This window comes from Anopheles coluzzii, chromosome 2 (genome assembly GCF_943734685.1).
Source record: "Anopheles coluzzii chromosome 2, AcolN3, whole genome shotgun sequence".
Taxonomy (NCBI): domain Eukaryota; kingdom Metazoa; phylum Arthropoda; class Insecta; order Diptera; family Culicidae; genus Anopheles; species Anopheles coluzzii.
This window is the reverse complement of record NC_064670.1, coordinates 118,246,159-118,273,195: the sequence shown is the minus strand read 5'-3', so window position 1 is coordinate 118,273,195 and position 27,037 is coordinate 118,246,159. Positions and strand designations below refer to the sequence as shown.

At 43.7% G+C, this 27,037-nt stretch overlaps 1 protein-coding gene across 1 annotated transcript in view; it reads left to right on the top strand.

The window, feature by feature from the left end:
- The first annotated feature begins 15,073 nt into the window (after positions 1-15,073).
- Positions 15,074-27,037, top strand: part of LOC120947808 (potassium voltage-gated channel protein Shal) — a 99,434-nt gene continuing 87,470 nt past the window's right edge. The window contains exon 1 of the mRNA XM_049607458.1: positions 15,074-15,122. The gene's annotated coding sequence lies outside the window, so the exon portion shown is untranslated. The remainder of the gene's footprint in view (positions 15,123-27,037) is intronic.

The following is a 27,037-nucleotide window of genomic DNA, read 5'->3' as shown; positions in this document are numbered from 1 at the left end:
GCTTCTGCTTCGGGAAATTGCTCTGGGAAATTAATTGAAGCAACTGGATTTTGACTGGTGGCACGGGGGAAAGCACGGTATGGAAATGAACCGAACGCCGCCACATCGGGCAGAAGGCGACGGCGCCATCGACCTTTTCCACCGCGTCCAAGCGCAAGGGGTGTGTGTGTGTATGTGTAGTGACCGATTGGTGTTAAATGGTGGGCTCCGTTTCCTTTGGTCTGAGGCTTGCCAGCAGTGAAATTCATCCTTGGCAGTGCGTACTTACGTTTGTGTGGTTGTGTGTGTATGTTTCCTTCCTTATTCATGTGTTTGTGTGCGTTCCTAAGGTCTTATTACCGTGTTCGTAGCCGGTACACGCGAAGGACGTTGTAAGCCTCTAGTTGGGGAAAAGAAAGGGGAACAGTGGCTCGTAAGGAGGGCGTCTATACACACAAACACACACAAACATATGTAAAGCCATACTAAAGGCAGCCCACAACCACCAAGTGGCACGGGTTTATGAAAACAGGTTAAAGCTATTAGCAGAGACAGGAAAACGGTCCACGAAGAAAGGGGAAAAACACACACACATCGGGGTGATTGGTGGAAAGTACCATCGATTGGATTGGATGGAAAAAAGATGTAAAAAAAGTTGTGAAACAAAAGAAGTGAAACAAAAAAGCTCTAAGTAAAAAGAAAAAAAAAACACAGAGAGGTGAAAAACGAAAAGCAATGTGATAGAAAAATAAAACTTGAAGTAACAAAAACAAGCAACAAACACACACACAGCACAAAGACGCCAGACGTGCAGTGAAAGCAATAATAATTACTATTGATCCACAAGTGGAACTAAATGGACATTAGCAAAAGAGCTGGTGGGTAGGAAAAGCCTCGCAAAAAAGAAAATCAGAAAAGTCTTGCTCAAGGCCTCCAGCTGGTCGCGCAAGGGCGCTAAAGCTTCTTACGGAACGTGCGTAACGTGCATAACAAATTACTTGCTCTGCTTCGTTCTCTCTCTCTCTCTTTGTGTGGTTGTGTGTGTGTGTGTGTGTGTGTTTATCGGAAAACGGGTTAGAAATGACCAACCCAGAAACAAGCTGGCAAAAGTTATAATCCCATTCTTGTTTCTTCTTTCTCGATTGCTTCTTCGAAAGGTATCGTCTCGTGTGAAACTGGGCAAACTACTTACATAGTGTTGTTAATATTGTGTATGTGTGTGTGTATGTGTGTGTTTCTGTGAGACCGTGTTTGTAAGAGTGTTTCCATGCGTGTGTTGTATATGCTTCAAGGTGTTTGTGCTGTGTGCGTGTGGGTATAAAGTGTTGGCAAAGTGCGTACGGTGAAGCCTTCGTATTCGCGTGTACACAAATGGCACTACTCCAAAGTTCGATCGTTACTACGCCAGAAGCAGAGGCAACAACAGCGTAGTGGTAGTGGCCACAGCAGGCGACTTAGTGGCTAGTGTTTATGCACAATTGGTCACACAATTGCATTGTAATTGTTGCCGTACGCGTCTCATAGTTTACGCCGTGCACGGAAAAGTGTCAGTTAAGTCATTGAATATTTTTCGTCCACTGGTTGCAGCTTGAAAGGTAAGTGATACAGCTAGTAATAATCAAACTTTCAAGGTTACTCTATCATACAAATTTTTCAATTTGATTTACTGTTACCATGCCTGTATGATGTTGATCAAATGATTTCACCCAACAAAGCGCTGCCGAAGAGTGATGCGCGCTTGATGCCGATCATTTCGTCCCGCTGATCTCGGGCAAAAATCGAGGCAAAAAACGAACAACAGAAACATCAGAGTTTTTGCTCGAATTCCGTCCCCGACCGGTGCAAAGAGGCGCGTGGTAGTGCGGGAGGGTGCGTGATGTTAAAAATAAGAATAAATCTAATCACCCTCCTCTCTCCAATCGGGCCCGTCTCCCGTCCATCGCTACTTGTGACCCTCAAAAAAGCATTTTATCCCTTTCGATTAACGGCCAACCAACCCGACCCACACACCAACACGCACACAGACAGCGACCGCATGAGGGTCGAAACCGGGACGGGTTTCACATACACACATGCGGTCAATTCTGCCGGTGGCGGTTGACCTCCTCCGGTCGATTTCGTTTCGGTTTATGTGTTCTGGCCCGCATCAACGGTATCGTTGTCGCTGCTTTCTTGCTTACCGCCTTCCGCTCTTATGCTAACGAGAACGAAAACGCTATAATCGTCAGACCGATTAACGGAATCGTATTTTAAGAGACGATCCATGTTGGATTAAGAGCGAGAGAGAGAGAGAGAGAGAGAGAGAGAGGAAGAACGTTAAAATGGCTTTCACTACAAACGCTGTTTGAACCAATGTTTTAAAACGAACCAGGTTTTAAAAAGCACGTCGCTTGAGCGCTGGATTACATCAACTTCAATGTCAATGTCAATCTTCTGCCCTTTTATAGCAGCTCCAATACGATACGTTTGCATTTTGAGACGAAATAATTTTAATTGTTTTGCCCATTTTCCTCCATTGAACGCCTTGCCAGGCGCCTCCGCTAAAGAAGATGGCATTTTGGTGGAGAGTTTGCCAAAACGTAGTGATAACAATAAATTAATGCCACATTTTACGACGTAATTAACCCTGGCTTCTGGTATGCAATTAATTTTTGCCACCATCGGCCTGTGCAACACGGCGCGCAAGTTCAGCGTTTTACGATCGCGGACGAGTACCTTTCCCGACAGTACGGGATGTGGCTGTATCATGGCGCGGCCACAGCAGGTACGCTGGGCAATCAAAAGTTGACATTAAAAATCGAAGACGAGTTTGACACTGGGTTAAGTAGCATCGTTGAAAACAAATAGTAGGGGGGTTGTTCGATTTTGGATTGGTATTTAACGTAGCGTTTTGAGTATTTGAGGGCTTTTTGGATGTTTCACAAACGTTGTATTGTTTGATGGTAAAAACAACAATCAAACAACAACTTTAACAGCGCGTCACAATTTTTGGCTTTTCGGCACCAATTTTTGTATCACTGTCATAAGGTTTTTCCTCTTAAGCATCAATTTTTTTGATCTAAAGCAATCTTTAAAAATCAATCAAATCTTCACTTAATTTGTATGTGAATTGAAGTGTTCTTAAGTTTGTCTACTTGAGTCACATAACTCACTCATTGATTAAATTTGAATTTGTACGATGGTTATATTTTGTTTCAATACAGTGAAACAATGTGTTATGTAGTATAAGGTAAGAACAGTGCTTTGAACATTTATCAAATTTCATTATTCTTTTTTTTACTTAAAACACTGAAATTGTAGTATTTTTGTTTTGTTTTAATATACCGCTGTGATTAAAACTAGCGACAACTTCAAATTCCGGACATTTTGCATGTTTTTTATTGAATTGCTCTATAAACAGTCCCTGGACATGATGCTGCTTTTTAATTTTCAATGTTTGCCAAGATGTACTTGAATAACTTTAAAATGTTTCTGATTTAAAGTAGGGGCTGATGCCACAGTAAATACAAATTTTCTGTCGGTTAGTTCACAACCAGAGACATTCTTAGCAGTTTTGCTTCAAACCGATGCCTGTGTTATTTGTTCAAAAATTCTTATTCAATCGCGTTAATGTGCATTGAATATAAATGGATTTTTTTAATAATAAGACATACAACATAAAGAATTAAAAAAATGAGTAGCTCTCAACATTGTCCTAACATTTTAAAATAATCTCCACGGCTCTACAAAGAAGCCAAAAAAAACCGATGGCAAAATATTACCATTTTCACGATTGAATTGCATCCTTGAATGAATCATTCACATGAATCACGAATCGCCACCGAGCAAAACAAACAACGCTAATTGCTGCCAACTTTTCGGGCTGCATCTCAATCGTGAAGCTCACGGTCGCTGACCAACCGTCCAACATCAACACCTGGCCCGTGCACGTCAACCACGGTCGGTCTGGTTTGTCCTGCCCCCCACCCCCAGGAGCACAATTGGCAAAATAAATGCCCGCAAACAGGCCGACCGCACGCCTAATCGGCCCCTTAATAGATACATCTTGTGGCAGATTGTTGGCAACCGAACCCGAAGGGTGGTGATTTCAATTCAATACACCGCCCGTTTGCCCATGTCCTGTGGTCGTGCCAAAAAGGGGTGGAATGGGGGATAAACACTACGTCGTCACCCACCCGAGAACCCCGAAGAACCGATCTGCCAATAAATACACCGGCCAACCACCGGTCGGTAACGGTTGCCAAGAAAGGCAAAGCCCCCGGTGTCGACCAGAATCGGCACCAGAACCTCAACACGAACACACACACATGTGCACACACACAAACTCACACGTCCATTGTGGGCAACCGGAACTGGTGGTGGTGTGTCACGGTTCGGAAAGCAAACCACACAACGATCCGAATGCAACCTGTTGTGTTCTCATAATCCATGACTTAATAATGAACGGTCGCATCCCGGAAACGATCCGACCTCGGATCGTGGATGTTTCAAAAAGGAAAAAGAAAGAAGCGAAACACCGACCAGGCACCAAAACTCACAATTCCCAGTGCCATCCCATTCCGTAGAACTGATGATACCTTTGCCACGTCACGAGAGTGTGATTAAGCATGCCAATGCGAGGGCGAGTTTTTACGATAAAATTTCCGTTGATCATCGTGCGACAAGTGCGGTTCCATCTCAAACCCGGCTGCCAGTACATTATGCTGTTGCTTATGCCAATGGATGGGGCTCCCGACGCTTGGCTCGGTGCCCTCCGATGCTCGAGCCTGCCCTAACGTGGGTCCCGCAGGGAATTGTGCCAGCCCAAAACCATGTGGGAAAATGCTCACACGGGGCGCACCCTTGTGGTTCGATCGTTTCCGGCAGCAACAGACGATGTTTCACATTGGAGCGTTTTTTGGGGCGTGTGAAAATTTGAGCCACCAGTCGTCCGGGGAGGCTTGAGGTTTTAAATGCAACTGGTAGACAACGTTTTTGTGCTGCTGGTGCGTGTTTATGTGTCTGACAGGCGAGATCAATTTTGGGACACAATGTGCAACAGTTCAGTAGGGATGAGCGTCACATTGGGCTTATACGAGAATGCGTTTGTGATATTGAGCTTTTGTTTATCGATATGCATCAAAAGTTCTTAATTTTTAATTTGATTGTAGGATAATTGCAGTACTGCTAATATATTTATAAATATCTCTTAGTCATTTGTTCTCAATCAGGAACAGGAGTCAGGTATAAAAGATCTTCAAATGTTAAGAAATGTACAATATTCGTCGTAGACTTCTTATGGAAGTTTTTCCTAAACTTAAATAACAAAATATTAATTTATAAGATTATAAGACAAGTACTCAGGATATTTGGCAATATTCATTATCCTTGTTTACGCAGCACATATTCTTCTAGAAAATATCTGTCAAATACTCTTTTTTTACAAGGGTAGAGGACGTTGAAGCCTTAACCAAATCTTTGTCCATCAATCCAAGCAATCCACCACTGGATGGAAATCAATAATCTTTCCCAACAATCTTTGACAAGAGTAAGTGATGTACCCTGTGATTGGAATCTGGTCAATATCCACCCCATAAACAAGAAGGGGTAACAACAACAGCGGCAACAACAACGGTGTTGAATACTGGCTACAAAATATTCTCCCTAATCTTTCAGGATCGTCTTGTCTCTCACGTCTAACAGATAGTCAAACTATCAAAAATTATTCCGAAACGGAAACTCAATAACCGATCAGATCTTCACTATGGCGCAGATCTTCAGAATCTACGTAGGCGTGACGTACAGATAGGAGAATGCACTTTTTAAGTCGTCCAAGAATTCATCTGTCTAAAGGGTCAAGGGTCAGCAATGATAATAGCAAGGAAGCTGAGTTGCGCAAGGATGTTGGCTGCCAACCGGTCATTCTACAGTCTGAGAAAGCAGTTCACCTCAATTAACCTGTCGCGACGGTCGAACCTGGGACTGTATAGTACCTATATAGTACCGGTACTCACCTACGCCTCTGAGACATGTACACTGTCCAAATCTGACGCATCGCTCTTGGTCACGTTCGAGAGGAAGATGCTCAGAAGGATACTTGGCCCCGGATGTGTGAAAGAACAATGGAGGAGTCGCTATAATGACGAGCTATACGAGATGTACGGACCTCACTGTCAAGCAGCGTATCAAGCTCGCCAGGCTCCGGTGGGCTGGCCATGTTGTACGCATGGAAACGGACGACCCAGCCCGTAAAGTCTTTTTAGGCCGTCCACAAGGACAGAGGAGGCGTGGTAGGCCCAAATTGAGGTGGCAAGATGGCGTGGAGGCGTCCGCCATTAAGGCCGGGATAACGGACTGGCAGACGAAGGCGCGAGACCGTGAGCGGTTTGAGACAGTCCTGAGGCGGGTCAAGACCGCAAAGCGATTGTAGTGACGGATAAGTTAGTAAGAAAAGTACCAGAATGTCTACGATGAAACAATAGTAATGCTGAGCTTTTTTAACTTAATCAATAATTATGCCTTTAAAGATTGAAGGACAAACAGAAAATAGGAACATAATATACAATTCTAGGTAGTTTTCTTAATGAACTATCGTAGTTTGTTGTACAAGATGGTTGCCAATAGCAAGATCGTGTCTAATGAAGAAGAGTTGTTCCAGGTTGTCAACCATTTGGAATGCATGATTACGTTGGTGATATGTATATTTTATCTAAAATAAAAATAATACATAACAAAATGAAAAAATCAAATAACCAAAAAGTGATTTAATCACTCATTTATTTCGTAATCTATGTCACTGTAGTAAATTTAAATGGTATATCGGTACAGATAATTCTTATAATTTTGATGAAGTCTGTACATCTCCAGCAAATTATGTACATATCCAGCAAATCAAATTTTGCCAACATAAAAAAAAACATATCTTCCTTTCATCTGTTTCAAACTCGCGCCACAACAACGAGTAACACACATAAAAAACACACCTTCATGCGATAATTATGAAGAGATTAGCATTATGACACCGGCATAATTGCCACCTGTAATTGTCTCGCACCTATTACAACCCACCCATTAGCAAACAACGAACATCTTAAAACGAAAGCGTTCAATACAGCACGAACAAAACGGCACCAAAACACACAAAAAACGAAGCAAACCACAGACTCAAGAGATTCTCACTCGGTGCGTACGAGTATGAGGGGAAAAAAGGAAAAGCGAACCAAAACTGATCGTCGCCGCTTATTTGCGCATTGTCACACTTGCGCTTTTTTGTTTTGTTGCCCCCCCCCCCCTCCGTTCCTTCTTTCTCGTTACGTGCACGAACCGTTCTGTCGACAGGTTTTCCACTTCCCGGTTCTGACACATCTCCCGCTGAGGGTGAGGTTTTTTTTTTGCTCTCACTTTTTGTACGGGGTGTTCAACCCAAAGTAGTAGTGGAGGAGCATATCGAAGCCAAAGCGCAGAGCGGACACAGTAGTGCGGCTTGTTTCCAATATTTATACAACAGTTTGGTTATTTCTCCGCGGGGTTCCGTCTGTTTGTTCCACTCGCAGCGCATGGGGTCCAACACGTTGGAACCAGTGTGATGGGGGGGGGGGGGGGTTGAGGGGGGATGAAGTGCGGAAGGACGGAGGCGATTCCACATTTGCAGCAAACGGAATGACGGCGCTGGCCGTGCTTTCTCTCCCGGGCCCTGGGTGCGGGCGTAAGAGAAGTTTGTTTCATTTATCTTGCCTGATGGATGGAACAGACAAACGTGCGGCGGCCTCTCGTGGCGTATTTTCCCAATCGGCTTAAGATTTGGGAGCGCCTGGCGCGGGAGGCAGAAAGGTGATGGTGGTGCGGCAAGAGACAGATGAATGTTCACCAACCGAGCAAATATTATGTTTTCACCCCTTCTGACGGTGATGGTGGTGTATGCCAGCCGTATTGTGCAATGGGAGTTCACCAGCGTGTACACACACACACATACACTGACCTCTCCTAGTCCCACACACGCTCTCTCCTTTTCCCTTTCAGCATTGCTTGAGTCAAAATCATCATGTTAAAAATAAAAACCCTTCTGTTCAATTTCGATCCTGCCAACAATTATCACATGCGCCTTCCACCTACTTGCCTTTCGTTATCATATTCGCCATACACACACACACACACACACAGACACACAACGCGAGATCACGCAACATTCCACCCCGTTTATTACGAAGCCGATTTTTATGAAGTCTTTATTTACGTTACTATTTAATGTGCGCTGGCATTTGGTGTGCCGTTTGGGCCGCTTTCGCCGTTTCTTCGTTTTGCTTGCATCCCCGATGGGATAGACGCGGCGAGTTTCGCTTTCGAATGTTTTGCACCGACGACGTTTTTCTCGTGGACGATGCTGGTGTGACGACGGTTGGAGCGCGACTGCCGGTCCCGGGGAGGGAGCGATGGGGTTCTGTAGCTCTTGAGCCGCCCGCGAACGTCCGCTTGCCGCTAAAGACGTGTTTAAAAGCCTCACACACTACAAACGGCAACAAAAATGAGTATAATAATAAGACTTCAACGATTTTGTTGCTTCTTTACCCTTTCTTTGCTTTGCCGCGTGACGTCGTTTTTACGGTGCGGGGGTTTTTTTTGTGGTGTGTGTGTACGCTTTTGTCGACACGTTTTTGTTGAGAAAATAAATGATATGACAACGCCGCTTCCATGCCACCTGGTGGTGACCTGGTGGGTGGCACCAGTGGTTGGACAAGCGTGCGGATGGGGCGTAATTGCAGCGTGTAAAGTACGCAAAGTGTTAAGTACGTCAGATGTCAATTATTGCTTACTAAGCGGTGCGCCATCGACGCAATTGCGGTTGCTTCGGGAACGAGGAGATAAATAAAAATGAAAAGTATTGTTTTTTAGAAAGGATTACGTGGGACGATTGTTGTTTAACTTTCGTTCGTAATCACGTCAGCAAATAAAGGGGAAAGGAAAAAAAGATTAGAAATGAGATAGGATTATTAAAAATACAAAAAATATCATTTTGTGTGGACAAGTGATGTTGTGTTTTTTCAACTTTTTCAAAAAAAGCTGAATATTGAACAAAATTTTCTGTTATAGGTTTAACATTGATTTGATATGCATAAGTGACATATGAGAGCGATCAAAAAAGAACATAACAATTGGAAATCAACTGATTTTCTGTATCAGAAGTACTTCAACGTAGTGCAAATGATACAGCAATTATATAATTTAAAAAAAAACTTTTAAAATATGTTCAACGCAGGTTTATTAGACCTGCTATGAATTTTCCACTTTTGAGACAACTTAATTTTATGCCAAGCCATTATTTGTTATTAGGTATTCAAACGCTTGAACATCGTCACAAAGTAAGTCAAAGTGTGTTTATCAGCAAATTGTTAAATAATGAATTTTATGCAGCTTCTTTATTAGAAATGCTTAACATTTATGCACCTGCTAGAACACTACGATCGCGCTGTTTACTTAATACCGTACCTAGAGGCACACTTTATGCACCTAACGATTCTTTATTATCAATGGCAAGCCAATTTAACGACTGGTTTGATCATTTCGATTTGAATCTATCGACTGATTCTTATAAGACGAGTCGTTGATCTAGGGGGTAGTTTAAAAGTTAATAATAAGATAATTTTATCAGTTGTCGTGGCACTAATATGAAAGACAATTATATGAATAAATAAATAAATAAATAAAAATACTTAATAAATATGTTTAAGTCTTAGACTCTGACAGTTGCCACTATTTCAAACTCTTTCTATTTTTTTGTTTTATTTTGTAAAAAATCTGTAATCATATTATCTTATTAATTATAATAACACCTGACAAACTTTGCACCTTTGTTGGTCCAATTGTATTGATATCCAATCGGAAAATACCAATAAATTATGGGAACGAACCAAAAATCTATGAAATACGATCAAAAAATCGTGGGAACGCACCAAAAAATCATGAGAACTGACCAGTAAATCGTAGGAAACCCTGTATTAATCAAATCATTAAATGTACTGATGGTTCTCGTTTCTAAAAATGTTTAGTATGTTGCACTTTTCACACAACGTGGAAATGTCTGCAAACGTCAATCGATGGACTATTACATGGAGTCTTACTTTCCGTAAATCACACGCCCCGGGATGATTTATTGACGGGCTAAAAAGAATGGAACTCTCTTACCGATGTAAGTAAACCGTACCATACCATCGAGCCAACCCCCTCAAACGAGCTCCAATCTATCGATAAAATCGTGTCCGTACGCCATGGCCTTTTCCCTCGGTACGCAACGTTCCCATCACGAACGTTCCCATCCAGTGCGAACCATTGCCGGTGCGGGTGCGAAAATAATTCACTAGCGTAACATCCATCGATCATTTGCAGGCGTGTTTGGGTGGCGCTTTGGAACGTGATTTTTACCTGTAATGGGCCTGTAAATCGCCTCACGGCCAGTAACCCACAGCGCCTAGATATTGAGCTGGCAATCATGCTTGCAGGGCGCGCTAGCGCGTTACTAGCGCACAAAGTTTAACTTTTCAAACATCATTGCCCTGATTGGGTGGCCATCTTTGCTCCGGGGGCCAATGCTAGTAACGTTACGGACTGCGGGGGCCGCTTTGAAAATGTTGATTATGTGCACTTTTCATATTTCGGTCACTGGATAAGGAGGAATTTCCTTCTCCTCGCCCATTGTTGCGTGTTACGAGGGGTAAGCTAGCAGCGGGCGAACTTTCAATCCAAGTTCAAGCGGGCGTAGAGGTTCTAAAAATAGCACCAAACCGGCTACCATCCACCTGCGCTTCCTCGTGTGGGCGCCGCCTAGTGTAAATCACCTTAACTGATCCGCACACACACACACTCGGACGCCGCACACGCACGCACATACCTCCTATCCTGTAGGGAAAATCAGTTCGTTTCTATGAATATGAGCGTTAGTCAGCGTGTTTTGTCTCCTGTCGTACGGACGATTTGCCACCCGTTATGTTGCGTGTGTGCGAGGAGAGGGGGGAGGGTTGCCATTCCCCACCCCCCTCCCCCATTTTCTGCGTGGTCGTCCCGCCTTCCCCATTCCAACAACGCCTGCATGTGTCAGGTGTCAGTCAGCGGCAGTCAATTTACATTGAACCCAAATTTATCGTCAAAACATTCGGGCCCGATGACGCGGCACACGCGGGGTCGTTGGCGTGATTGTGGTCGATGATCGAGATGATGTTCATCGAAATAATACCCCCAACGGCATTCACAGTGTGTGTGTGTGTGTGTGTGTGTGTGTGTGTGTGTGTGTGTGTGTGTGTGTGTGTGTGTGTGTGTGTGTGTGTGTGTATATGTGCAGCCCAGTACAGGGCCGAGTAGTGTACTAACGAAGAATGGTAGCGTTTGCAATAGGCGGTCGTCGATTTTCCAGCCCGTTCCCGTTTGGGTGATCCTGGAAGTGAAACCATTTGGACGGAAATGAAAAATAGGTTATCCCGTTCATTTGCTTAAAGGAAATTATTTTTTTAAATTATGTTTCAATAGAAGTAATGGTCATTTTTCATTAATTTTTACTCTGAATTTGAAATTGTTTCTTTATCTTTTTTTATTTAAAATAATAAACCTCATTACATATTTCTTATTTTGTCTTGCTATCAAAGGCTTTTCTGACGGTTTGTGACACCTTTCTTAATTTCAGTTCATCGTACGAGATATTCTCTGGTAAAACTGTCAATGAATCGTAAAACAAAGTGAAAAAAACGCAAAAATGTATGAAATCTTTTTGGAAACACCTGCAAGATTAGGATTTTTTCATTAAACTAATAAGAATTTTGCATTTTTTGTCAACTTAATTGCTCAACCAGTAATATATCTCTTTTACGCAAAGATTATTAGACCAAACAGCGTAAAGCTTACAAATAAATCAAACAAATATGTCAAAACATGTTCTATTTTTTGTGTCTGTATCATAAAGTCTATTCTCTCATGCCTCGTTCTAATTCCATTCCGTTCGCCAGGAACAAAAGTTGTTTGATATTCCAAAATCGGATTGCAGCAAAAAAAGAAGAAAGATTCATGCGCGCATCTGAAAAAAAAACGCAGCACAAAGAATTGAATTTTGATAGCGATTTCCCGCTTTACATTGGGCGACATCCTGCGCACCGGAATTAAGTTATTTCGTTTGCCGCGTTCACGTTTACAAAACTTTCTATCGAGTTATGCTGCCTCGATGAGGTTCGTTCTGGACTTTTTTGTGTTTCCTCAGTCCCAAAACATTGGAGCATAGATGAATCATACTGTGCAAAGAGAGGAGAAAAAATGCGGGAAAACTCAACATTGGAGAGAAAAAAGAAAACAACTGGTGCATAGGAATTTACCCCATAAGAGGCGTCGTTCCTTCCGTCTGCATTTGGCCGACACCTATCGAGCCAAATAAAATCGCTGGTTCATTGCACCGCAGCACCATCGCCAGCAGAAAGCCATTTGTTACCTTTTTTCCAATCGGATTCGAGTTTTTCGCTTCATTCCTCTTGCTCGCTTCTTCCGTGCCTGCCGAACCGAATGAGCGGGGATCGTTTGTCACGTGCAGGATGAAAGCGAACGAAACAGAAGAAAGAATGAAGAAAAAACCCCTCTCTGAAATAGTGGAAAACGAAAAGCACCACCCACTCACAAATGGAACTAGCGAAGCTAGCTGACCCCTCTTCATGTTCCACTTTCCACCGGCGTCAGTTCTTCCATCGGAACGGAAATTGATTTTCGAGGATTATCCCTTTCGAGGGGCGAACTTCCGCAATCGCGCATAAGTTGGTGCCGTTTGCAGCTCGCGCTCTTCAATTCCATTATCGTTTCGGCTTAGCGATGACATTGGTGTTGGTGGCCGTGCGTGTGTGTGTGTGGGTGTGTGTGTGGGTGCCTTTCGTTTGTTTTACCGCTTTGCGAGGGAACTTTGCACGGGTATTCCGGTCGGGAGGTTGGGAGGGTGGGTTTGAACGTGCCAAGGGTTACAATTTTATATTTTGATGGATATCAGTGAAATCGTTTTTTTGTTGCTCCGGATTTTACAATAGTTTGCTCGAACTCTGGGAATCGGTGGGAATACAAATCATATCGGATGGGTGGCGGAGATGGTACGCTGGATTATTGGTCGTGTCGACAGGCATCGATGATGGGGAACAACCATCAACAAGCCACAGCTTTTGACTGGGGCTGGGCCGAACATCAAACGTTACGCGGATAAAATGGTGGAACACAGGGAACATGAGCAGGATAGAGTGTGTGTGTGTGTTGAACAATGAATATTGCTGGTTTGCTGTGTGGTAATGATAAGCGGATTGGTTGGTTAATGCTTCGTTGCTTGTGGTGTTGTGTGGTGAAAGTATTGTTGCGAAGCGATGGTTAGTGTCGATGAAAGATATTACAACATAGGGAGCTTTGTTTGAAGCGTTATCGTTGCTTTCTGTATTTGTTTGGTTGTCATTTAGGTTTAGTGTTTGTTTGTTTGAATTGTTCGACATTGTTCATAGTCCTTGTATTGATAAGTAAATAAACCTTACCTTCATATCATTAGACTTGAGCACTGTCTAAAAGTCACAAACAACGGAATACTGCCATTATTTCTGCAAGTTTTCAATATTGATTTATTTATTTATTCTTGATAAAGTATTTGGCCTCCGTGGCTTACATACATCGCTTATTAGAACACCTGTTCTTACTGGTGGTTTTATTACAACTAACTTTTACATTATGCTGTTATAGACTACTACCTTCGCATTTTTTTTTCAAAAACGTAATTTCTAGATCTACAATACCCCCTCTCAGTCGCAGACTTCGAACTTGCTAAACAGTTTTACGCCATACTTTGAACAAAATCTAGTTAATGGTTATCAATCACCTGCTTCTTGATAATCATCAAACGACTACCTCGTTCGTCATCTGATCGGCCTTTCCATTGCTCGTCTCCAACGTGGTGCTTCGTGACGCTTTAGCTCAGCCTGCTCCCGGTTGACCAGCGCTGACTCAGACGTATCTCGTCCTATCACGCGTAGCGATTAAACAGCTGATGGTTAAAATCCCATGAAATGCTCTTGCCTGATCTTACACATCTGTTGCAGCTCCTCTCAGTCATCTTTCAGTGCCTTCAGATGCTTGAACAAACTCATCTACTGTTGGTTCTTGGACGTCAGACCCTCCCCAATGTCCATCATCTTCTTGTAGTCCTTCGTGAAGTTGTCGATCTTCTTCCGGATGCACTTGTACTTATTAAGGAACTCATCCGCTTCTCGCTGCAGGGTGGGCGTATCCTTCGATACCACGTCCGTCGGTGTCTTGGTTAGCCACGACTGGACATCATAGTAGCCGAACGATTCCTTCCGGTCGTCATCGATATCTTCTTTCTCCTCTTGCTCGTATGGTTCGATCAACTTCTCTTTATCACGAGCAAACACCATATTTTTCAAATTGTCAACGTTGTTACATACCTGATTGCTGATCATACATCTTTCATTGATACCGCTAAATTTCATCAAAACTTGCATGAAGTCGCTCATGTTGAAGGTGAGGGTGCAACGATGTCCCTTCCTTAAACTTAAGACGAGCGGGCGAGGATTTCGTTTAACCATCTGCCTTCCCGAGGCTTTTTTGGCGGATGTATTTTCGAGATCGTTTCAAATTTCCTTCACCGTGGTTTTCTCTTGTAAATATCCCAAATAATCATCCGAGATGAAACTCACCAGCAACTAATTGGCCTTGCAGTCCATTTCCTCGAACTAGGCCACTTCACTAGCCTCTGCTGGAACGTCTTTCACTATAGCGTCCCATACCTTCCAGGCTTTCAAAACTGCGGGATTCCGCGAACCGCCACTTCTTTCTGCTTGTCTGGGCCCATAACCTAAAGAACGTTCTTGCTGGTGGTATAATTACAGCTAACTATTATATTATTTTTTATAGACTAACTTTGCATTTTGCCTAGTTCGCGATTGCTACATCTACAATAGCTTTTTCCGTTTTAAGGACATTTAACTAAGCATTCCTGTGATATAAAGCATCATATTCTTCTGAACATCGCAAACATTTATTGTTAAATTTATGACCTTTTACAAAAACACGTTACATTTTGTAACATAATCCTTTCACGTTTCATTTCAGCATTTCACCCACGCAGCAGTCACTTCGTCGAATCCCATGCCAAAGTGGTAAGTGCTAGTGTAGTAACACCTGAACTAAGCTTATCCTTCCATCGATTCCCCTGTCCATCAACGATTTCCACCACTAAGCCCCCTCGATCCATTCGCGCTAAGCATTTAGCAAAGTGAAGTCGGCTGTTGCTTTTAAACGGATTTACTTTCTTTCCGACACATTTATTCAATTTTTCGAATACACGGTTTGCTACTTTCTCGGTTTGGTTGGGTTTCCGTGCCAAAGGTGAGCGGCTCGATTGGATCATCATCGTCTGGCGATGCACAAACGCAAAACAGAAATCCGCTTTTCCATTCCACGCCAGCACGGTGATGATGATGGTGGATCCATACTGGAAGCATCGCTGTTTAGGGGCAGACTTTCGTGGTACAGAAAGAAAAGATAAATTGTGAGCGTTTGAGATGAGCAAAAGCTAGATAAAGCAAAAAGTCCCCAGGACTTTTGTTGAGGTTTACAGGTAGTAAGTACACTCGGTACATGTGACAAATAAGCACATTTTCACTTTTCGCAGTAAATTTACCCTTTATGGCTTTTTTCTCTCTCTTTGCTTTTGCATAGTGTAGTGGAGATTTGAAAGTGTATGATAAAAAAAAAAAAACAAGCCAAGCGGACTATTTACGATACGCTTCACCGTAGACGTTTGTAGCAACCATCTCGCTTACCTTCTTCCGTCTCGTGGCACATAAAAGCAAGATGAATTTATGTTACAGCTCGCAATCGCAATGTTTCACCAATCATCTTCCGAGCCCGAGCGCTTGTTTCGCCGTTTCGGTTCGTGCTTTAATTTCTTTGCCACTCGTTGGAAAACAAAGGCACATTTTTCGTGCTTTTTTTATTTTGTTTACCCTCTCGCTCACTCGTTATCTCAAGGGGAGGGTTAGCATTTGCACCGCAATGCATCATACAAAGCTCTAGTCGGTTCCGACGGTGCATCGCATCGCACGGTTGCACAGCGCGTACGTACGTAAGAAATTATGAAAAGCGACAGTTATTTATTTCACTCTTCACCGGTGCCGAGCGACGTGCCTTGGGTATGATAGCACACTATCAAGGCTATCAGGCGTTGTGTGTGTGTGTGTGTAGTGCAAATGCTGAGAGAAAGAACGACAATCATGAACAAGGACAACAAGATCCGTTTTGTATGTGATTGTGTATCTGTGGAGGTATTTCCACTTTCAAAAAAGGAAGTAAGCACAAAAACAAAAGAACCAACACGAGGCGCTGTCGCTGGCTAGGAAGTGCTTGTGCCACCCTGCAAGGACATCGAGCATGATGCTGAACGCCCTGCAACGGTTATTATGTGTGTCTCTTGTTCCGTGCAAGCAGACAGCTGCAGCTTCTTTTATTTTACTTTTGCTGCTGCGCTGTGTGTCGTTTCTCACTACGCGCTTATTTTATTCATCTGTCAGTCAGAAGCTTGTGTCCTCTATAATTGCCACCCGCGGCACATCACCACCCCGTCACTGTCAGTCGCTTAGCCCCGCGCGTCAGGGCGGGTGAACAGCTGACAGAATGCGCTTGGATGGAGTGATATGTGTGTGTGAGTGTGTCTGCATTATAAATGACATTGCCAGAATTTTTAATAACATTTTCACACACAAGTTGTTTTAGCGCTGTCTGTCGTACCGAGAAGTGTGTCCTTGGAATTTTGTGTGTATCTTTTTTTTTTGAGTTTGTTTTTGCTTCCCCACCGGCTTTTGGAATGATGATGAAAATTTCCACAACCATCAACGAAAATAAGAGAAAACAAGGAACAAACACATGCTTTTACTCGTGTGCGAAAGTTGTGCTTAAAGGATTCAGGTCATTTCGTGTCCCATCGCCGGATCATTTCGGGCATGCCAGACAGGACAAAAACGCAACAAAAAAAAAAGACGAAGGCATTCTCCAAAACATATTCTACCCCGAAAGACAAATGAGGGGCCCACCTTGCTCGGGGACTCGGTCGTTCTCACCGGCTCTCGAGTGTGCTTGTTAATGAGTTTTATCTTACACACCGAGGCGCTGAGGTAGTGCCGGTAAATTATGACCTCCCTGGGATTCGTATCAATCCTTTTTTACGGGTGCGATTTCAATCCACCCGTAAGAAACGTCACCGAGCCTTTTTTTTTTTGGTGCGTGTGATTCCCGCTTGCTTATCTGGCTCTGATTGTTTGTTTATATCCGCAGAGCGGCAATGCTTTTTGTTCGCTTAGTTGAATTAGATGAAAGCAAAAAGAAAGGGTTAAGCAGACAGTAGTGTCCCTTTCGAGGGTGGTTTCTATCCCTGCTCGGTGTGATTAGTGTAGTTCAGGGATTTTTTGCTGCGCTTTCATGACAGTAAGAATTTCCGAGCGTAAATTCAAGTGCAACACCCGTTGTCAACACCGTTCAGATTTTGTGGCCATCCCGAAATGAGGATTAAGTGCTGTGAAATGGAAAAGAACCGCATGACCGTGACCCTGACGTAAAAGGCTTCCGAATGATTCGTTGTTAGACGGTACTGAAAGCTTGTAGTTGTGGTTGACGAATGATTGCAATGATTAAACGCTTGTGAGGGTTATTTTATTTGTTTAAGCGTTGGTGCCATGACCAGGATATATGTTTAAAAATGCATTACTGATTTAAATAATCCACACAGGTTTTGCGACTTTATATCTTATATTAGTGTACGTTTATATGGTATACATTATTACTTACATTTGCTTACCCAAAACACTAATCACAATTTGCATTACCATCCATATTTATTAACTTTGCTGCAGGGTTCGGTACCCGATACACATCCTTGTTCCACCACATATTTGGAAGAATTCTGTTTCGGCACACCGATCGATTGTTGCTGACCGCACGCACACCCAGCAGCGTATTAAAGCTTCCTCGAAAGCGAATGGAAATAGGTATAGTGAAAAACCATTTCGTTTTTGCTTTCCACAGCCCCTTTCGTGAGACGGTTTCGGCAAAGGATAAGGTAGAGAAAACCTGCCCCGCCAGTATAACAAATTGCTATCGATAAGGATCTGTCAATAACCCTGAATATATAATCGAAGCATGAATAATAATAGTGACCAGTAATAAAAGGAAAGGAAACACACTCAACCCACCAGAAAACCTTCCATTTTTTCCCCCTTCATTGCTTACTTGCGGACATGCTTGAGCGCGAAAAATCGAAAGTCTGCGGTCGTTGTAGCGTTCAGGCCGGGTGAAAACAGAAGGTGAAAAGTAATGGGTCCCCGGGTTTGGTAGCTTTTTTCTTTGCTGTTGAAGGATCGGTTCCGTGTTGGCAATGCAATGATTGTTGTTTAATGCATGAGCTGTAATGGTGCGAACTAATGAATCCTTCCTGGTTTTAATGAATGTTCTCAAAACAGTGGAAGGAATGGAGGTTTGGTAACAGTTTGCACAAATGTTGTGGTGAAAAATATAGAATCATAGTCAGTTTCCTGGTAAAAAAGCTAATTTAAATGGGCGACATAACCCCGGAATGGTATCCTTGAAATCGTCTGAGTCGTTGAAATTCTTCCAGAAATTCCAGAAATCAGCCATACCTGCCCGCTGTTTCTGTCGCACGCTTGTAGAATGTCAGAACTGGTTGAAAATTGAAATAATTTCATTTGCTTCTTAATTTTAAGACCTGTTTGCCGCCCGCCGAAGAAGGTGAGTCAGACGGGCAAATTGAGCCACGGGCACAAATGAACCAAAGACTGTCATAATTGGAACGCGACGGGCACGGCTGCTCGATAAACTCCTCGCAGCGGACGCGCTACCGGGAATGGTAGCGCGTGGAATGTTAAACTACGCTCGGCAGTACCGCGTGGTAGACACATTTTTTCATAATTTATTCTTGCCGACGGTCAGGAATTCGGCTAGGAGCCGCCAACCTGGAAAGGGAGCCGTTGGAAGTTTCGATGACTTGCTTGAGTAATTTCGCCGATGTTGACTTGCTGACCCTCTACGGTGTAGTTTTGAGTGTGACGAGTTTCTTTCCATCGCAGCGGTAGAAAAGTGGAGCGAAAAAAATGCTGAAAAAATGAAAGAAAAATGAATTGTAATGAAACAATTAACTAGAACACGCGCGACACGCGCCCTTGTACAATTTAGGAGCACTATATCTTTGCAAACAATTCCAGCCAATCGTACACCGGGAGCGTGAAGGACACTAACGCACATCTTTTTTTGGAAGCACGAACGATTTTCTTATCTAAAGGAAACGCAGCCCTTGACAAGATTGATAGAAACATTAACTTTAATTAAGGAAGCGTGCTGTATCCCCTTGACAATGGAGGTGAACAAACAAAGGGATTAGACTTTAATTTTGCAACGGTTTTTGGAAAGCTTTTGTAAGAAAAGGTGAGATATTAAAGTTTGATTGAAAGGTGCTGTGAGCAGTGAGTAGCTGCTTGACATCTGTCAACTTGACATTTCCGCCGTCGACACTGATGATTGTCAGTTGACGTTGAGAAAGCGTTTTGTAGTATCAGTATTGCATACTTTAGGGCGTATTTTTAGTGCTTGTTGAATGCAGGTTCGTTAGAGCTGTTCTTAAAATAAGAGCTTTCTTTTTACACTGAACATGTTTTGATAACATATTCTCAATCATAGAGCTTAGTAGACAGAAAGCTTTATTTTTCTTAGTAGTTTTTTTCGCTTGACATTCACTAAGCACAACAAATGGTGATGAAAAGTGGTCAACCGATAATGGGATTAAAATATATACATCAATTCATTCCCACACTTACCACAGCCATGGCATTCCCATTCATCGCCCTATTCACCTTCTCTCTACAGATAACAAGCAGAAGCTTTTGCAACACGTTTCGGTATGCCAGTCATTTAGGTAGCAAACGCGTCCTTGGCAACAAGAATTGCTTCCTCTCGGGCAAAACCAGGCAACAATTGGCTTTCCTTGTGGCTGGGACGCAAACCAACCGTATTTTGGCACTTTATTTCTCTCTCTCTCTCTCTCTCTCTCTCTCTCTCTATTTCTCTTCGACAATATCTTTCTCTCGTATTTTTTCACTCGTGCTCTTTTCCACTCATTTGGAACTTTCGCTTTTATTACTCTTCCTGCTCTAGTTGCCCATACGATCGGGAGGAAGCAGTACATTCGCTTCCAGCGCGAATGGTAATATCCTTCCCCCTTTGGTTGCGGCAAGGGGCACTTACACCACCCCTTGGCGCGTTTCCAGGCGGGTTGGGGGTTGCTTTGGAATATTCGATCGCACCTCCTCTGGCTTTATCTTCCGGCTTCCAGTGTACCAGGCTTCTTGCGCCTGGCGGTTGATTCTATTTATAGACAGCGTACTGTTCACACACACACACACACAGTAATGTCGTTCCGTTTCCAATTTCTTGCGAAAGGCCTGGTGATAAATTTACTCCCGCAGTCTCGTTGCGCCTGCCATTCCCTGCAACTGGGCGGCTTTGGGAAGGGTGTGCGGCTGCTTTCAGTCCTCTTCCACAGAACACTCCATTGCCGTGTGCGGAAAGTGTCGCACCGAGTGACAGCAGATCCTTCAATTAGTCGGGCTCCCGACTCCCGGAGCCACTCGGACGCGAAGCTCGGTGTTTTGTGGACTGGTTTTATGACGCTCGGCTTTTGTGAAAGCGACACGGTGGGTTGGAGCTTGGAAAGCGGGTTCAACGAGAAATCAGTTCAAGTGCCAGCGTTGCTGCTCGTTAGTTGCAAAACTCTCGCAAGATGTGTGTGTGTGTGTTATAGCTGCTGCAAGAGTCGCATGTACTGAAGGATCAATTGACCAAACCCCGACCGTGAGCGAAAACGGGCTATCCACATCGAGCACTGGGCAAACACTTGCCCCACTGTTCCGACACGGAAAGTGTAAGCAAAATCTCGGATGTCTGCAAAAAAAAAAAAAACGCCACTGCAGAGGGCGCTTCTTTTCATCCCACTGACTGAGACGGCCTGTGTCAAGTGGAGTCACTCGCTCCACCACGAGCTCATTGCGGAACGAGGAAACGACCGAGGACGCGTTAGTGACGCCCTTCGGCCGGAACAGCCCGGAAAGGGTACGGAATTACAGGCCCTCCCGTTCGTTATTGATTTTGCTTCATTCAATTAAAATACGTCACTCCGAGGAGAAGATCCTTCAGGCGACGGATGCGAACGAGTGGCATCTGCGTGGTGGATGCGTTTTTATTTTCACGTTACGCGCTCCACAACCAAACGTCAAGCATCGGAGTAAGGGCCCTCCATCGACGGGAGGAAAAATCGAACACACTTCTCACGAGAGAACCCCCCACACACACACATCCTTCTTCAACCACAAAGGAGACTTTACCAACCGAGGAAAGTATTGGAGGGGGTAGGCGCGTACGTCTGGTGAATCACAACCGATGGGAGGTCTTTGAAGAAAGGAAGCGAACAAAAAGGGAATACGTTTGGCAGGGTGGTACGTTCGATGAATACTAATTCGAGCTGACCACGCTGGATGAGCGCGTGCCCGGGAAGCTTTATGGAGGTTTATTTTTGGTTTCGTTTTGTATCCACAACAGGCGGACGCACGAACGCACAGGCTTGGGAGAGGGAAGAAAAAATATCATAAATGTTTAACAAGTGTAAGTGTGTACATCACTTTACTACACCGAGCGGAGCTTGTTGTGGTTGAGGTTTGGTCATAAAATTTTAAGTCTGCTGGTGTTTTAATGCTATCGAAATCGATCAATTAGCAGCATGCGTGAAGAATTTTAAGTCATGTTCTTAGTAAAAGATATGTTGGTAGTGTTTAGTGGTTCATAAAATTAGTAGTTATGCTTTGAAATTTAAATAGAACGGGAAGGTATTCGGATTTAAACAGCACAGGAAGGTTAAGGTAAAATCCACAGTTAACTCCGATCCGACTCCGATAATTTCGGAATCGACTCCAGAAGGTAGGTACGGCCCAGCATTATCTGAAGTCGTTGGAAATTGTTCGGATTCGTTCGGACTTGGTCGGAGTCGGAGACACCCGGAGTTGGAGACAACTAGAGTCGTCCGAAGTCGTATGTAGGCGTCCGGAGTCGTCCGGAGTCAGCCGTAGTCGTTGGGAGTCGGAGTCATCCAGAGTCGTCCGGTGTCGAATAGAGTTGTTCGGAGTCGTCTGGAATCGGTTGGAGTCGGCGTCGGTAGACATCGAATTCCCAACGACTACAATCGACTCCAAACGACTCTGATCGATTTTGAACGACTCCGAACGACTCGGGACGACTCCGACTCCGAATGATTCTGGTGATTTTTATTTTGATGACGACTTCGAACGACTTTGAACGACTCCGCTCGACTCGGGACGACTCTGACTCCAAACGGTTCCGGTTTGTCGCTGGGCGGAAGTAGTGATTCTGATTTTGCTGGAGTCGGTATTGGACTAACAATAACCGGAGTTTAATCAGAGTCGTGGGTGCGCTCCAAAGAACACATCACTATTCGGTGCTCTCTAAATGCTTCATCTGCTTCCAATCTATTTCCAACCACCCTAAATGTATGCTGTTACAGTACACAATGCATCCAATTTCGCTCATTGCAATACAAAACAGCCGCAAAAAAAACCCAACGCATTTGTGCGATTGAATAGAACAAATAATGACCCCACAACGGAACGCCACCAATAACCGAACGTACAAATCACTCGGCACGCGGTGAAACCATTAGCCACGCAGCAAACGCCCCTCCAAATGCGCCTGGGGAAATGCGAAGCTTCGAAACACACTCTCTCCTATTGTGCAATCTCTTCTTGCAACCGACGGAATCGGGATCGTCGCTTTCACACATTGGCCATTTTGTGAATTAATAACGCAACGCGTTCGCATTTCCGAGCGGCTACAATGTGGCGCCATAATAAATAACGACAGTCAAAGAGCAGGCACCGAAGGCATCACTCTTGCTGTGTTGTTCCCGCAAGCTCAATGGGCTGGTGGCATTCTTTCCTGTGCGTGTGTGTGTGTGTGTGTGTGTGTATTTCTACTGGTAACATATTGTAGGGATGCGTTTGTTTGTGGAAAACGCGTACGGCTTGTCAACAGAACACATACACACGGAAGCAAACGGAACAAGATCTGTTGGGACGTGAAAAGTTTGAAGAAACATGTAAGTGGGACCATTTTTCGTTTGCCCTGGAAAAGGCTTTCATGAACGCATGCGCTCCATCTTTTGAAGCGCGTGCTTTGCTGACGATGTTTTGTGTGGCTCAGAAGCTTCCACCATACACAAGGGCACGAAACATCTGTACCAATGAACCGTCTGTTGCTGTCGCGAGGATTCTTACCAGGTTTGGTTACCTCGGTTTGCAGTTGGCATCATTGATCTTTCTGATGCTGCTTGCTAGAAATAAGACAGGGTTGCTTTGAAGAAAGCATAAATCTACAGAGTGCAGTAAAGAGGCGATAAATGGGGTGAAATGATTTCAAACAACAGCTATGTTGTTGCAATGTATGACATTTTGACATTCTATTAGTTTCTCCATTGAAAAAAACCCCATGTAAATGTTTTGAGTTATAAATTGATTTACAAAACCTTAATTTCCTTATTTTTATTTTCATAAATCTTGAAATTAAATCTAAACAACCTCTCAACGAATAAAAACGGAGAAAAGTGTCCCCTTTGGTTCAGCCGTAAAATATGGAGACGCCTGGTGTTTTATGAATTCATCGGCTGCCACCAGCTGTTGGCGACCCAAACTGAATGTTTAGGAGGGGGGGGGGGGGGGGCAAAAAGAAGTAAAAGTTCCTAGCACAAATGCCTCACCACTACAACACAGCACGCACAGACAGTTCTATCATTTCCACGTGATTTTGTCAGTGACTTTTTAACCGCAGGGCCATCCCTGCCTTTGTCAATGGGAATGGTAACTCTGTCCATCTTACGGGGGCTGTTTCTTAGGACCAAGTTGTTTCTGAAGATTCATGTCCCCGTTTTCAGCGAACCAGCTGGCAAATGTGTTCATTCCGTCTAACTGTTTGAGCGTGAAGGAATGTTTAATTAGATTAGAGCGCACGAGCGTGGCCGGGAACTGACCTTAAGGAACGCTCGTGTACTGTAAGGCTTCTGAAAAGCGGCAAACGATGGTTATGGAAATAGTTTGCTTATGCTTTGAAGTGTGCAGAAAATAGTTTGCCAATTCATTGTTACCGTGTTATTGCTATGGTATGAAGTTGTTTCTTCGATGAAACTGTTTCTGCCAGCAGTTTCTGACAGTGTGTTTCATGTCCCACTCGAGTGCCTCCGGGGTGAAAACAGAGCTTTCTTTTTCCCACTCAGGGGTAGTGCATTAACATTTCAACCATCTTCTATGCCGCTCAGATGGGGCAAAGTACAAACAGTTTAAAATGCAAAAATATGTTAATTGCCTCGAAAAATTCAACGATTCGAACGGAACTTTGTAAACAATCCCAGGGCCTGGAAGTAAGTTCCCACCAACACACAACCAACACAAACGGCAAACCCGAGGCCAAGGTCTAGATGTGCGCCGTGCTTCGATCTGCATACACCGGGAGGTGTTGCCTTGATGTAGCAGTAGAAGCTCGTTTTGTGCAAAAATATGCATACGTACCCCGATGCCGATGTGGTTGTTTACGTTTTGTCTTCCCTGCCAGTGCGAAGTGCCAGGTAGTTGCTGTTTCTCCCTTATCGCATAAAAACACTGCTCAGTGCTGAAGGCGAAAATCCCATGTTCAAGATTCGCAATCGAGCGATGACGTCCGTGCAATGAACGTGCAATTCATTCATTCCGCTCCTTCGCACCGCACGTAGCACGAAAGCCAAAGGAACAGTGCCATTGAACTGGTCAGAAGGTTGGGATGGGGATTTTTTTTCGTTTTTGCTGTTCCCTATTTGCCCTCCCCTCCATGATCAGTTCTCCACGCTGCTGATTGTAAGACGTGGTGGAAAAGGCAAAAACTTTTCTAATTAATTTTGCTGCTTCTTTTACCGGCCCTTTTTTGCGTTATCCATTCACCGACTCACGGTGCATGTAGCTTGCTGAAAGCCAAAAGTGGACATTCAATCCGCCGTGGACAGGATGTGAGCTTTTCTTGTGTTGCCTTTCGCCTGCTTTTTTTCTTTTCTTTTCGGGTCCTGGAAGGCTGGTGTGCTTTGCGTCTTTGAAGAGGGAAGATACTTAAAAACCGAAAGCTGAGCTCCATTGCGCTCGCGGGCTGTTTTATTTGAATTACCTAATGACCCTCATCAGGCTGGTGAACTTTTTGTTGTTGTTTTTGTTGTGTAGCTGCAACCAGCAAGGAGATTGTTGCCATCTTTTTGCAGCTTTACAGCTTTTAAGTTTTCAATCGTTGGTGGCGGAGGTTTCCACTCTTTTTTGCGCTGGCTTGCTACGCTTGGCAAACAATGCATCCCAAAAAGTATTTATACCCTGCTGTCTCCAATTTCGGAAAGATAATCTTAACTTTCCGCACAATTACGATGATCCATCATGATTAAGCTATTTTTGGAACTGGTTTGCTTTTTTGTTTGGCTAACTTTACGCATGTGGCAAAGCTGGGGCGTAATTAAACATCAGCAAGAGTTAAATCGGTGGGAAGCGTTTGATAGTAGGTGGATGATGGGATCTATGTTGTATTCATTTAGGAGGTTAATAAAAAATATAATAATAACGCACTTTTTTTAAATTAAACATCGTAAAGGTAATCGAAAAAGGGATAAACATTACAATTTTTTTATTATTTTAGTCAGCAACCAGGCGTCTCCATGCCATTTTAGTCATTTTGAATAGTAGATGTCTAGCAGATCAATTCAAACAAATCAATTCATGTGTTGAGGCAGCATAAAAATGCAAATTAAAAGATAGCTTTAAATCATCAACAAGTTACTCAGTGCGGTAGGTACAAAAATTCACATAATTGACAAAACATTAAAATTTGTCATAGTTTCGCAACAAACGACTAACAAATGAAATTGGTAAAATGCTCAGAATTTTGTGACTTGCTTTCAACAAGGTAAAAAAAAACTGGATGAATTCGTATAAAAAAACTACCAAAAATAAAAATAATTATTTTAAAACCATATAACAAAAGTTGTATTTTTTCATTACAATGCTTTAAATTTAAATTTAAAGCTTTCAATGTACTAGCTGTACCCAAATTTGATTGAATGTGCTCCTAAATATACCAACAACAAGCAATTCATACTTTTGTGCATGTTAAAAGAGTGAATCGAGCGTCCCACTTCCCTTTCCGAACGCGACAAACTACTTCCGTTCTGGACCACCCGACCGGCCACCCCAAGCGCCGGTGGGACACGGAAAGGGTCTTCATAACTGTCTGCCGCAGATGCGAGCGCCCACCCACGTTTCTACTGTTCCTGCCCATCCCATTGCCCTACACCAGCACCAGCTCACCGGGCGTATAAAATCGCATAAAAGTCCCACGCCTCCGCTCAACGCTTAGTGCGTCATTATTCGTGCGAAAGGTGTTGAAATAATAATAACAATCATTTACTCACTCCCTCGCCCTTCTCAACCACACCACTCGCCTTCCACTTCATTCAAAAGCTCTGAACTAGAAAACCCGTTGTCCGGACTTTCCGGGTGTGACTTCCTGGAGGTTTGCGCTCGCTCGTGCACCATCCTTTAGAACGTTACTTTGCAAGAGATATAGCGCACAGCAGGCCAGCCAGGGTTTTTGCATGGATGAAGCTACACCGAAAGGGACAGCTGAGGCCAGCAGATTGGGTTGCTGCTGGTGCCGATGATGATAGAAGCTCGACAACAATTGTATTCAAAAACTCCCCTGCGTGCTACGCCAGCAACGAAACGGCAAATACGGGGTGGAGATCCTTGCGCAATAGTTTGCCATCTTCCCGAAACCCGTTCCTTGCTGGAGGGCGGTGTGGAGTTGGTGTGCTCGGTTGTGGCTGAAAAGGCTCCGATCCTGTGTCTGTTTCGTGTTCTCGAGCACGGAACACGGGACGTTTCGCTGGGAT